Consider the following 12,539-nt stretch of genomic DNA (forward strand, 5'->3'; position numbering starts at 1 on the left):
TTGACGATATCTCGTTGGATTTAACTCTTGACATTCCTAAACTATTGTTTAGTACTGTTTCACTTCGAATCGACCGGCATATTCTGTACGCGCGCGTGTGTGTCGTGCGAAAGAAAAATTAAATATGCAAACACGTACGCTATACTTTTCTCGATATAAGGATCGAGAGGAACAACGGATAGAATCGCGTAAATATTCGCGCGACGTTGTCTCTCAGTAAAAATCCTCCTTTTTTTCTCTCATCCTTCGTTTAGTTAGTGAAACGCTATCCTCCTCATTGTCTCGGTAATGAGACGAAACGATAAAGTGGTGCACTTTGAAAGTTTATCGGCGCTCCAGGGGTAAGCACAGTCAGAGAGGAGACAGGATAGGAGAGAAACGAGTTTTGAGAAGGAGCGGGATGAGTGTAAAGGAGAAGAAGACTCGACGGAAGGAGCAAAAGCGGCCATTTCTGAAAATATCGTAGGATTCTCTTAAGCGTCGCTACTTTCAAGCGAAAATAGGCGGATCAAAACGGATCTGTTTGTATACGTATGTAAGTATAATTTTCGTATTTTACGAGCGTGTTCTTTTTCGAATCTAATCTCGCAAAAACAGCAGAAAAGAAATATATACGTATACATATATACATTTAAAGAATTAGAAAGTATCGATCGTCGATACTCGATACAATTGATTTTCTCTTCTTAATAGACGTCGAATCGATTCGAGAATCCAATTAAACTCGATCTATACGCGTCCTGCGTGACTCCGGCATCGGAAACATACAAATCTATTTACAGTATTCGTCAAAGGCTGTCACGAGCAGGTACTCTGGTCATGGTTGCAAATAGGTCCGATTCTATGTCCGCCGGAAGCGATCAAATTATTAGCCCGAAGACGGGCAATGCTACCGGCGTTTAATGCACCAATGCACGCGAAATCATCGACGCAGGACGATATTCAGAGAAATCATCCTCGACCGACAGCTATCGCTGATAGTTCGACGATCGATTGTTTCTCTTCGACTGTGATTAATGTAATCTTTCAAAGATCTCCGATTATTCCAGATTGGAATTGATCGCATTAAATCGTTGATTGATTTGGTACATGATATCTTTTCTCTTTCTTTCTTTTCTTTTTGAATAGAAGAAACGTGTTTAAGAATTTTGAAAATCACAATTTATCAGTATTTATTCTGACATTTTCGGGGAGAGAGAAAGAAAGAAAAAGTTGGAAGAAAGGAGTCAAAGCTTGCACGATTGTCAGCTGATGGCACTTTGCACGTCCCTTAGGAGATTCGTAAGCGGTGCGCAAGAAATTCTGGAAGTACAAACATGAGCGGAGGTTCGCCGCTGGGGTCCACTCGAGCGGGCAAGCGAACGAACGAGCTAGCGACCAGCTCTAACTTCTTCTTTTCTCTTCGCATCAGCGAGGAGGGACACTGGACAAACGGTCGGCCATTTCTTGCTCGAACGATGCTTGCCTGCGGCAGGAAGCTCACCGAGACAAAGCGTAGCAAAGGGGATAGTAGGTACGAGAGAGAGAGAGAGAGAGGGAGAGTAAAAGAAAGAAAAAGAGAAGAGAGGGAGCAGTGGTCCATCTAAATGCACGCTGTTGTCATAGGTCGTTGCCCTGGTGTCTTGGTTTTTGAAACTCTCATACTTTCTCTGAACATTTTTAAATCACAATGCAAATGAAGATGCTGCATTTGCAAATGTTTACGCGTTTTAATTTTAACCAAAAAGTAATACGGGGTAAAAGATTATTATTACAGGCTAAGGGAAAATAAAGAAACAAAAAAAGAAAAGAAATCTTGAAGAAACAATGCTTTTTATTTCATAATAAAGCAGTGAAGAAAAATAAAGGGAAAAGTGAAAAGATATGCTAGGTCGAAGAGAGAGGAAATCTTCAGCATGAGCTGTTATTGTCCACTGTTGTACATACGCGTACTTGCATGCGTATATATATACACACACACACGTATATATATAATATATAAGTATATATATATATACCTATATATCTATATATTCGAAAGGAGAGGATCTCATGCTCGAGAGAACGTTTCTAGGGTGGTTCTAGTAATGCTGTCTCGAGACACGCTCGGTGGGTAACGTTGTTAGTCGTGAACGGTTCAAACTAGTTTATAATACTAGCGAGAGTGAAGAAGGAGAACCTGGTGGGATAGCGTTCACCGTCGGCTCTACGACGTGGGGATAGGAGAGTGGAAAGAGCCGATGCACTGTGGCTCGTGCTTGCATCGTTTCCTTGTTCTGCCGTAGGAAGAGAGGATGGTAGTACGATTCCATGCTCGTAAGGCTGGACTATAAATAATGAACTCGAGGCTCCTTGAGCCTCCCCCGGAACATACCCTACAGTGCGCGCTAGTTCCGGGGTAAGCTTCCAGTTTGTATCGTTGTTGCATCGCCGGCTTCAGTGGTGCTCAAATTACACCTTTTTCGTTTTCCTCGAGAGCATCCTCGAAGAATTTTAGACGGGGAAAACGTAAACGCTATTTCTTACGGTTTACCAATTTCCTGACGACCTCACGTTTTTGATCTTTTATTTTTGTGCAAGTTATTTAAGATACTCTTTACGCTGGGGAAAGGGGAACGATAAGAAATCGTATCTTTATTTTACAATCTCCCCTACGCTTGGATCCAGCCACGAGAAGAATGTGCAGATGATCGACGTAGTTTAATATCGGTGTCGAATATAATTCCTATTACGATGATACTATTTCTGCGTTATAGCTAAGTTGATAAAACTTGGAATCTCCGATCGATCTGACTGAACGAGACGATGTAGTTCGTATTATTCGATATTGATTTTGTTAAAATAGGATTACATGTCATTGTCGGAGAAATCATTAATTTTTATTTTGTACAATTTTACGATGGCATCGCCGATGGAATGACGAGATAAGAGTCTAATGTATCTTCTTCTGGTTCGTTTGAAATCGATAGCAACCAACCGAGATGTCGTACATTTCTCTTCGAGTATCGTTTCCTCTCTTAACGGAATCAACTTAAAACATTGTACATACGAGCGGTCTTACCGTTTCCCTCCCCTGTCTCTTCTGTTTCTACTCGAAGAGTTCTCGTCTTTGTAAGTATGTATGTATCTACGTCGGAGTCTGCGAAGCGTATAGTGATAAATAGGAAAGCAACGGAACCTCAGACGAGGTAATCCTCTAACATTGAGTCGCAGCTGCGCGGTATCACGATCGAAGCGTGAGAAAATATTTCTATATACTCGTGAAAGAGAGAGACAGACAGAGAGAGGGAGAGAGAAAGAGAGAGAGAGGGAGGGAGACAGAGAGAAAGAGAGATGAGATAGAATTTCACCTGAGGCAAAATTGTCACATCTACCTTTTACGTTCTTACATTTTTATTTCACTAGTATTCCATTTTGGTAGATCAAACGATTTAACATTTTTTATTTATAGATTTCCGATTTATTTCCAAATTGGATGAATTCTTTAATCTCTTTTTTTTTTTTTATAAAATCTGAAACTGTCCACTTACAGATATCCGTTACGAATAAGAATATACCTGCCATATTTAAATTATAATTGTTTACGTAAAATTTGTTCAAGATTTGAATCTTTTAAACGTTTAAAAAAAAATTATTTAAACTCAATCAAAATTAGAGAGGAAACATTAGAATTAGTCGGTTTGCACCTCATCACGTCCGAGCGATTCGGAATCGTTCCTAGAGTCGCGATAGATAAAGCTGGTCTCCCTCTGTCTGTAAGTGGAAACGTTCGTTCAACGTCAGACTAGGTGCACGTAGCCGGGGCTAAGCTGTCGAGCAAAGGCGTAAGAGGGTGAATAATCATTTCCCGTCGTAACAAGGGAGATCTAGCTCGTAACCGCCCTTGCTTCGCGCCTTATACTCTTGAGTCTTTCGTTCTCTATCTTTCATAGTTTACCTACTCGGATCGAGGTCGTATTATTTCGTAAATATAACACGAATGAATCGAAAATCGTATTCAAAATAATAGTATAACGATTTCTTTTATTCAACACAAAAAAATTGTATGATCGACTAAGAAAAACCTGTAAAAACTGTAAAAACTTTCTTGGTTTTTAATAGATCGCGATATATGCTTTTTTTTTTTTTAGCAAATGAAAAACGATTTATCTCGTGATAAGGCATCAGCAAGTCCGTGGCCATTTCCAAGAAATTATGTAGGTCAGCGATGCTCGTATAGCAAGCGCGGTGCATCGAACTCGACAATTTTTTTTTATGTATACCTACTCGTCGTCGACTCTACTCGAAGAATTTATGTGTGCACGTACACATGTATGAGGAAGAGAGAGAGAGAGAGAGAGAAAGGGAAAGGGAGAGAGAAAGAGAGAGAATTAGATAGATTGATGTGTATGTATGCAGGGATTAGCGGAGTAGTTTTTTGTGAAGGCTCGACGACTAGATTTCAAGGATTTGCATAAGTGCATGCTCCTGTTTAATTCTATATAGCACAAAGATACGAACACAGACGAGTGCATATTTACCTGGTACTTCCTTTTTTTTTTTTTACTTCCTACCTGACGTCGATCATTTGATTTTCGAGAAATTATCCATTTAAATCATTGAGTAAATATTTTAAGAATTTATATAAATTACTGTCTATCAATGTGATTATCTTTTATAATATTTACTATATTGGTTATACTAAGGATAAAGACGAATTTAAATCTTGCGAGTATTAAAAAGAAAACTACGAAAAAAAAGAATTAATTTCATACGCGAATTTAATTATGCGTTATAATCAATTCAAATACGAGCGCGTTTAAACAATTCCTTTTCTACTGCGCATGCGCGTCTGAAATCGCAATTCACTCCGATCGACACAGCCATGTTGGATTTGTGATCGCTACCAAAGTGTCACGGTAATCACGTCGTCGTCGTTTTAATCGCAGGTAATTAACATTTTTTCTAACGTACAGTGTCATTTTATATATCAATCGATTGCTGATATTGCAATTTTCAAGGGCTATTGTTCGCAAATTTGGCCATCATAGAGTTTACGAAATATCCACGAAAATAAAATCGGTGTCTCGATATTCCATCATATCAATAATGGCGTCATATTTTTTCTTGAATTTTTCAGTCTTATTATCGTAATTTCGACACTTCCCTCACGCTTTAATTAGATTTAAGATAATTATTTTATTGACCAACCTGGTCCGATCACATTTTTTATATTATACTGCTTTTTATATACGTTATATATGGTATACCAACACACACACACACACAAATGCATATGTATGTGTGGGTTATTGTATTCTGTACTAATGTAATGATCTTATATGTTCCAGTTATTTCTATTATTTTACAAAGCAACAGAGGTCAGCTCGGAATACTGTGCTAATCGCTTTTTATTTTTAATTCTTTAATGCAGGTGAGTTCATATATTCATAGATATAATATATTCTCTGCTGTACAATTTTTATTCGAGATAACATAGGATGATTTCTACATTGGTATACGACTCTTTATATATAATAGAATTACTTTGATCAAGAAGACATTAATAATTTTAATGCGATATATAATTAATTTATTTTAGAATACTTCTTACTGCCTTTAGGAATGATATATAGAAACTATATTTTATAAAAATGTTTGATATTTCTTGTTGTATAATCTATTTGTATTTTTAGTTAATTTTATATAATTATAATTTGTAACCATGCCCATGCGGTTATAGAGTCAGTACACTTTGTTCATAGTACACTTTTCTTATACGGCCAAGTAACCTAATTAAACAAAATTACAGTCAATAAAATCTCGTGAAGTAGAGCCAGTGCTTGTTTAATAAATTAAATTTTCATATGTTTTGGAAATAATATTAATATTTAAGTGTATTTAGATGACTGCGTATAAAGCAGTTATAGAGTCAGTGTTTGTCCGCATAAAGTTTTCTTTTTTGGCAGTCGCACAGACTGCAATTAAATATTAAAAGTAAAGTTATATATACATAAGTTATATATACATAAAGTTACATATACATAAATTAAATTCAGTGTTTGTACCGCGATTAATATATAAACATCATATATTATTTAGTAGATCATGAAAGATGGAATAGTACACTTTTTCCGTATAAGTCTATTAAAAGGTAAATTTAAAAATTTCATATCTAATTATTTTACAATTTACTATCAAAACATGGAAATATAATAACAATTCAATTTGTATCCTTTCAGATCATTATTGGTATTGAGCCAAATAAACCAACAGCAATTTCAATTAACTTTGATGTTAACCTATAATATTTTTAACCTACTATGGATCAACTTACTAGGCGGACGAGTGTTTTGGAGCCATCAGGGAACTTCACAAGTAGTGAGTGAAAAAATTAAAATCCCTCTGGTGCTCATCATGTCGAGGATGAAAGATCCAAATCGGCACGAGTTACTGGTTGTAATTTTTTAAGTTGATAATTGACGAGCATGACCGTGAGTAAATTCTCTTGTGAATTTACTCACGAGTGGCATATATCTTTGTATATTTTTTATATTTTGCATATATATGTGTGTGTGTATGTATATTAGCTCAGGTTAGGGTCTTCTTGTTATAACGCGATAATATTGATAATTAACGGCACACTATCATATCTGCACTCTATCATTTACTTACTTTTTTATAAAATTAATATAAAAGTCAAGTAGCTTATAATCAATTTAATTATAACAACACGTATCCTATGACGTAGTTTGTATAGTAGTTATTATTGATACAAAAGTTATATATCTTATACATTGATATATATTTGTAAAAAACGAACAAGAAGGCATTCGCGACAGGTAGACTTTGGATTACAAGTGACAGAGTATAATTTTATAAGTTAATCAAAAAATTCACTTGTAGAACGGAGTCGCTTGAGGTTTTTTGAATAAAATATAAACATAAATTTTTAATAATAAACAAAAAAATATATATAATTTATTTATTTCAAAATAAAACGAAGTTTTTTATAACAGTCGTCAATCCATAATAATTAATTAAAAATATTTTATTTCGAAGAAAAATAAATTTTAGAGTCATTAGTCCGTAGATCTAGATAATAAGTTAACTTTTTTTTTTAGCTCAGGATTTTCAGCTATTACTATACTAATCCCCGTTTCTTCCTTCCGTACTTTTTGCGTTCTCATTCGTGTGGTTACCCAGGTGTTATTCGCATGGGTGAGAAACAGTTAGTATGGGTTTAGTTTTAAGTTCCCTATTTTTGGCGATTGTTATTGTATTAGCTTATTTATATATACATATAAATAAAATATTGATATCTGTTTCGAATAAACTATATGATAATGAGTAAAATAATACTCGCATGTTACTAGTATGTTTATATACTAGTACGTATTAGTATTTATATTGAAAGTAAAGCCTTAACGTAAATAATCACTAATCGTAACAGTCTATTTCAGCAAATTGGTACGTATCCCTAATTAGTTAAAAATTATACGCGTTTGAGTTAGGGCGTTTGAGTTCCGGGACATACTCTCTAGTGTAGGCTTTTGCATCCTAACGTATGTGTTGGAACGAATATTTTGCTATTTTTTTATATATAGGAATAGGTAGACAGGTAGTATACTTCTGTGTAAATGTCTTTTTAATTTTTAAGTAGATAGGATCGGATAAGATGCAAGGAGTAATTCCGCTCACTTCAGAAATCGAAAATCTCGTTTCCGAATATTTGCAAAGTTTCAGCAAATTTTCAAATCTTTTTCAGCGTTTGCTTTTATTTCCATATTTTTCTGAAGCTCTGCATTGCCAGATATATCAGTATCAAATCGTTCAAGTGTCTTTGCATTTGAAAAATTCATTTCTATCGATTTAGCGATGATTTTTGAGAATTTAGTATTAAGTATATTAACTTTTCGAATTTCACGGTTTTGTAGTGTACCTAATTTATTTGTATATGTATTTTAAAGTAAAAGTATCAAAGTAAAATAATATAAGCGTAAGATTTATCGTAGATTTTCTAATTTTGTTCGATATTTTTTAAACATTTCAATTGCGAAGGGTTAATAATAGGTTCATTGATCGGATTCAATATCTGCTGGGGCATTCGAGTAAACGTGTCTGTGTAGATGCGCACGATTAATGGATTTTTCTGATCCATTGATTGTCCACAGGCTAGGATAGTATATAAAATATATAATCACATTTTATTTTTAGTTGTTTTTTCTTTTCTTTTTTTTTTCGATAATAGGGAATGCTCGATAGCAGTGATTAGGGCACGAAGCAAAGAAGAGGCTATATGTCGAAGAGGCCCCCACAAACTGTGGCTCAAGAGGGCATTTATTGACGATCAGTCATTTTTTAAATGTTTGTATTATAATCGAACCTTCAAAGAATGGCTCATTGTCTTATCATATTTTTATCATTTTGCCACGTAGTCATTTTTTGCTCGTCAATAAAAATTATTACAATCGGAGATGATGAATCATCTTCTTTAAAACATGCACAAATAATTGATTAGAGTAAAACATAATTGGAACCACGTCTCGATATATTTTTGTAGAAATTAATTAAATATTATTAAAGTTATATAGTAACATTTGTTAACGCAATATATTTTTATTTTATTTATTTATTTATTTTTTTTGAGATTACAGATTAGATTTTAATATTAGTTCTTGTTGATAATTACATATTTTGTTTATTACAAGAGTAATATTTAAAGTTTGTATTTCACTTTCTATTTATTACATCCTGTAATGTAGAGTCACGGAAGTAAATATTGATTCACGCATATAAAAAATAAAAACTAGGATTACATAAACATCTATCGAAAGTGTATGTATCATACGCGTTGAACGTACGTGTATCATCTTATGCTTTTAGGCATTTATAATATCTCATATTATTAAAATATTTTTTATTTTTGTTTAAGGCGATTATTCTGGGGACGACAATTGGCGATTGTAATCGATTTCGGCAAATAGAACGACTAAATTGGCTGTTATCATTTTTATTTTGTTCGTACAAATTTTAAGCGTCTCTAATGAGCAGCTATATATTTCTATTAATATATTTACATTTCTGAAAGCAGACAGAAAATATTAAATATCATTTTTTATATCTGTTTTCATATAAGTCACGTCATTCGTTAGAATAAATATAATTTAATATATTTTTTCGATTTAGCTAAGACAAAAATAATTATTCATTCTTATAATTACGTATATGTATGCCGTTACTTGTTGCAGGTTCCTGTCACGATTGCTTTTATGTATTTGTTATATTTATAGATCGATAATAGAACTGTATTCCTCTTCGTAGGAATTCTGTTTTATATATGTATATATATATCTTATTTAAGTTTTTTAGATAAATTGAAATATAAATGTGTGCTTGTTTTTTTCAGATAGATACTAGAAAAAAAGTGCAAAATTTGAATATGTAATAACATATAAAATCGTTAGGATTATATAGCGAGTAAAAAATAATAAGTAATAATGAATTTTGACTTTTCAAGATTCATTATAGGTTACTATATAAGGCGTGTTTAATTTTAGTATGCGACTTTTTCCTTTGCTTTTCTTCAATTGATTGAAATACGTTCAGTTTAAGATTATTATTAAGACTATTGATCAAAGATCGTTATTACGAAGGTAATACATATATATATATATAATATTATTAAATTAATTATAATTAAGATTAAATTAATTATATGTCGAAAAGAAAATATTAAATTTAAGATCATAGTAAAATATATATAAACAATTTGTCTCGGATAGGATAGGGTAAGTAGAGGTCGACGTATCTTCGATCGATTTCCATCGAGTGGAAAGAACGTTCATTAAACGCGATTAATTAACACGTAATTACAGCTCGCACTTTCAGTTTGCTTGCAGCGAGCTCCACGTAGTGAGACTTGATAATCGGTATTACTTTGCGATTTATTTAAATTATATATCGCAAATATTATTGAACAAATAACTAAATATTTCTGTGTTTTTTTTTCTTTTTCTTTCAGTTTTTACTTTTAATTTATCTCAACATTTTATTAATTCGTTTCATTAATCGAATTAAATATTTATTACGTACACATATATATATATATGTATGTGTGTTTGTGTGTATGTATGTGGGTGTGTCTATTAGTTTCGAAAAACTCACCGAGGAAATGTCAGTATCGATTTTTACAGTTGCAGATAGTAACGGTGTAATTACTTTCTTCCTCTCATTCATCTTTTCCTCTCTCTCCAAGGTTCTTCGTTCTACCCCAACTAGACGACTACCCTTTCCTCGATGGTATCGTGTTCCATGATCCTACTGAATCGCAGTCATTAACGTCGTTAACCATGATCCTATCTGAAGACGGTAGTATAACTGCTCGCATCAGGAATAATCCGTTCTCGTCGATCGTGCCGGCTCATTAAGACCGATTAGAGAATCTGCCAGGGATTAAATCGCGATGCGTTTGTTTTCGTCACTTTATTACCCAATTCGATTTAATTTATGTTTTTTTTTTTTTTTATCATCACGATAAAATCATCTTTTCGTTCACTTAGTATTCTGATTTCGTTCATGAAACATTCACGTCTATCTCCCTATCGTAAATATTTTTATACCTATCGTAGGATTAAACATATGTAATATTAGAAACGCGAAGTTTATTCAAGGGTCTTGGACGTTAAATCAAATAAAAGGGAAAGGGAGAGTGGGGTGGTATGAAGATAAACATTTGCTAACCTTCGAAGGAACGTCTCTTCTTTGTTTGTATTCTCAAGAACAAATAAAAACTTCATTAAAGGCCTTGAGAAGGATCGATCCTCCTTATTCGTTTTCACTTGTTTGTTTTTTATTCCGTCGGACGCAAAAGGACGAAGGCGCTCTCGTCGAAATGGAAATTAGTTTGTATTTTCTAAAAGTTCGTGTCAGACGAGAGTTTGACGTTCGTTCGAAACAATATCGTAAATGTAGAATTTTGGCGTCGGTACGGAATAACGATTAATGATAGATTTGAATCTGTGACCCTTTTTCTTCTTTTTCCATTTTTCTTTTTTCTTACTCGCCGTAGGAACTTTCCAACCTACTACGTTGAGTTCGCGTCGACGAATTAGAGTTGGTTTGGTGCGAAATAGGAAATAGGGAACATTTTCTCTGAATTCCAAGGTTTTCTGAAGGTCATCGTAGATCGAAACGTAACTCTTCTGTAGTACTAGGTAGGTCCCTTAGCGCGAGTTCGACGAGTACGGTTCGTTCGAACCGATCACCGGGCATATTAACGAACGTAGTAGGGCTCATAAATCATGGTCTGGTAGGGAGACGCAGCCAATCGGGTAGCCGGGATAGCTGCCATCGGCCAATCGAAACCGTGCCCGAACGGACGCGTACGTCGAACGAATCCCACGCCCCGGAAATTACGTGTCCGACTCTAAACTCTGATGATTGATGAGCCAGCTGTACGTGGAAATAGTGTGCAAACGTTCTCTTCTCGTTCGCTTATCCTCTTCCGAGTCTCTCTCTCTATGTGCGCACGTCTGCGAATTCGCTTACTTGTGTTACTTGTGTAAGAGGACACGAATGAGAATCCGCGTCTCCTCTTCGTTCGCTCTTCTTTCAACATGGCTATATTTTCCTCTATTTCTTTCACTCCTATTCGTTCGTACATTTTCTTTTCCATTTTGTCTTCTCTATCGTTCTTCCTTACCATTGGCGTAAGCAATATTAGAAAAATATATACACACGTGTGTGTGCGTATGTGTGTATATGTATATATATAGAGAAAGAGAGAAACGTGTAAAATTTTCCAAGTAAAATTTATCGAATATTTTCCACGATTAAATCGATATAAATCTATAATGACCGATATACGATATTAAAAAGAATTATTATTATATCACGAGTGATTATTATTACAACAAATTTTTATTATATTATGCGATTGTATGACGTTCGTCAAAGTTTAAAAACAGATCGATTTAATTAGAACCCTAGAAATAACAATTTATGAGTCTTTAGGAAAACTTCGTTCGACGAAGGGAACGATGGTACTTGGAATAGAAGATCGTTGTTTGTAAGAAAAGTTTCAGTGAAGAATCGATCGAACTTACTCTCGCCACTGGTATTTACGCCATTGGCAGGAGAATGTATTTTGGTTCCTGATCATCAATCGTGCCGAAATACTTGAAGAAGACTCATATGTCTCTCTCTCTCTCTCTCTCTCTCTCTCTTTCCTTCCATCTTCCTCTTCTTTCTCTTTTTCTCTTTCTTGTTTCTAGGACAGGAATACATATCGTTTCGAGCTGTCGTACGGTGACATTCCCAGTGGTGTTTCTCGGACGATCAGCATTCCCAAACGTTCTATCCTTTTCGTTTCTTCTTGACGAGGAATTCGACTTTTGCCAGTGCAGTCTCTCACGAATCATATCCTTCCTCAATGTGTCCGTTTTAGTACGAGATGAGATTATTCTCTTGGAGGGAAATTCTCATAGAGCTGGATAACTATGATACATTCATGCGTATATCGTATGCCCTTTCTCCTTTTCTTTTTCTTGAGAAGTCCTTCCATGGACGATCAAAGGGCC

General features: G+C 34.5%; 1 protein-coding gene and 1 long non-coding RNA gene across 3 annotated transcripts in view; one reads left to right on the forward strand and one right to left on the reverse strand.

Moving 5' to 3' along the window:
* LOC127067432 (tyrosine-protein phosphatase Lar) overlaps window positions 1-12,539 on the reverse strand; it is a 479,322-nt gene that overhangs the window by 411,290 nt on the left and 55,493 nt on the right. The gene's annotated exons all lie outside the window — the stretch shown is intronic.
* LOC127067490 (uncharacterized) lies at window positions 4,848-6,557 on the forward strand. The gene is made up of 3 exons (XR_007782636.1): window positions 4,848-4,907; window positions 5,310-5,392; window positions 6,201-6,557. It is a non-coding gene; the product is annotated as an uncharacterized LOC127067490 (long non-coding RNA).

The sequence above is a fragment of the Vespula vulgaris genome, chromosome 11, assembly GCF_905475345.1.
Source record: "Vespula vulgaris chromosome 11, iyVesVulg1.1, whole genome shotgun sequence".
NCBI lineage: Eukaryota > Metazoa > Arthropoda > Insecta > Hymenoptera > Vespidae > Vespula > Vespula vulgaris.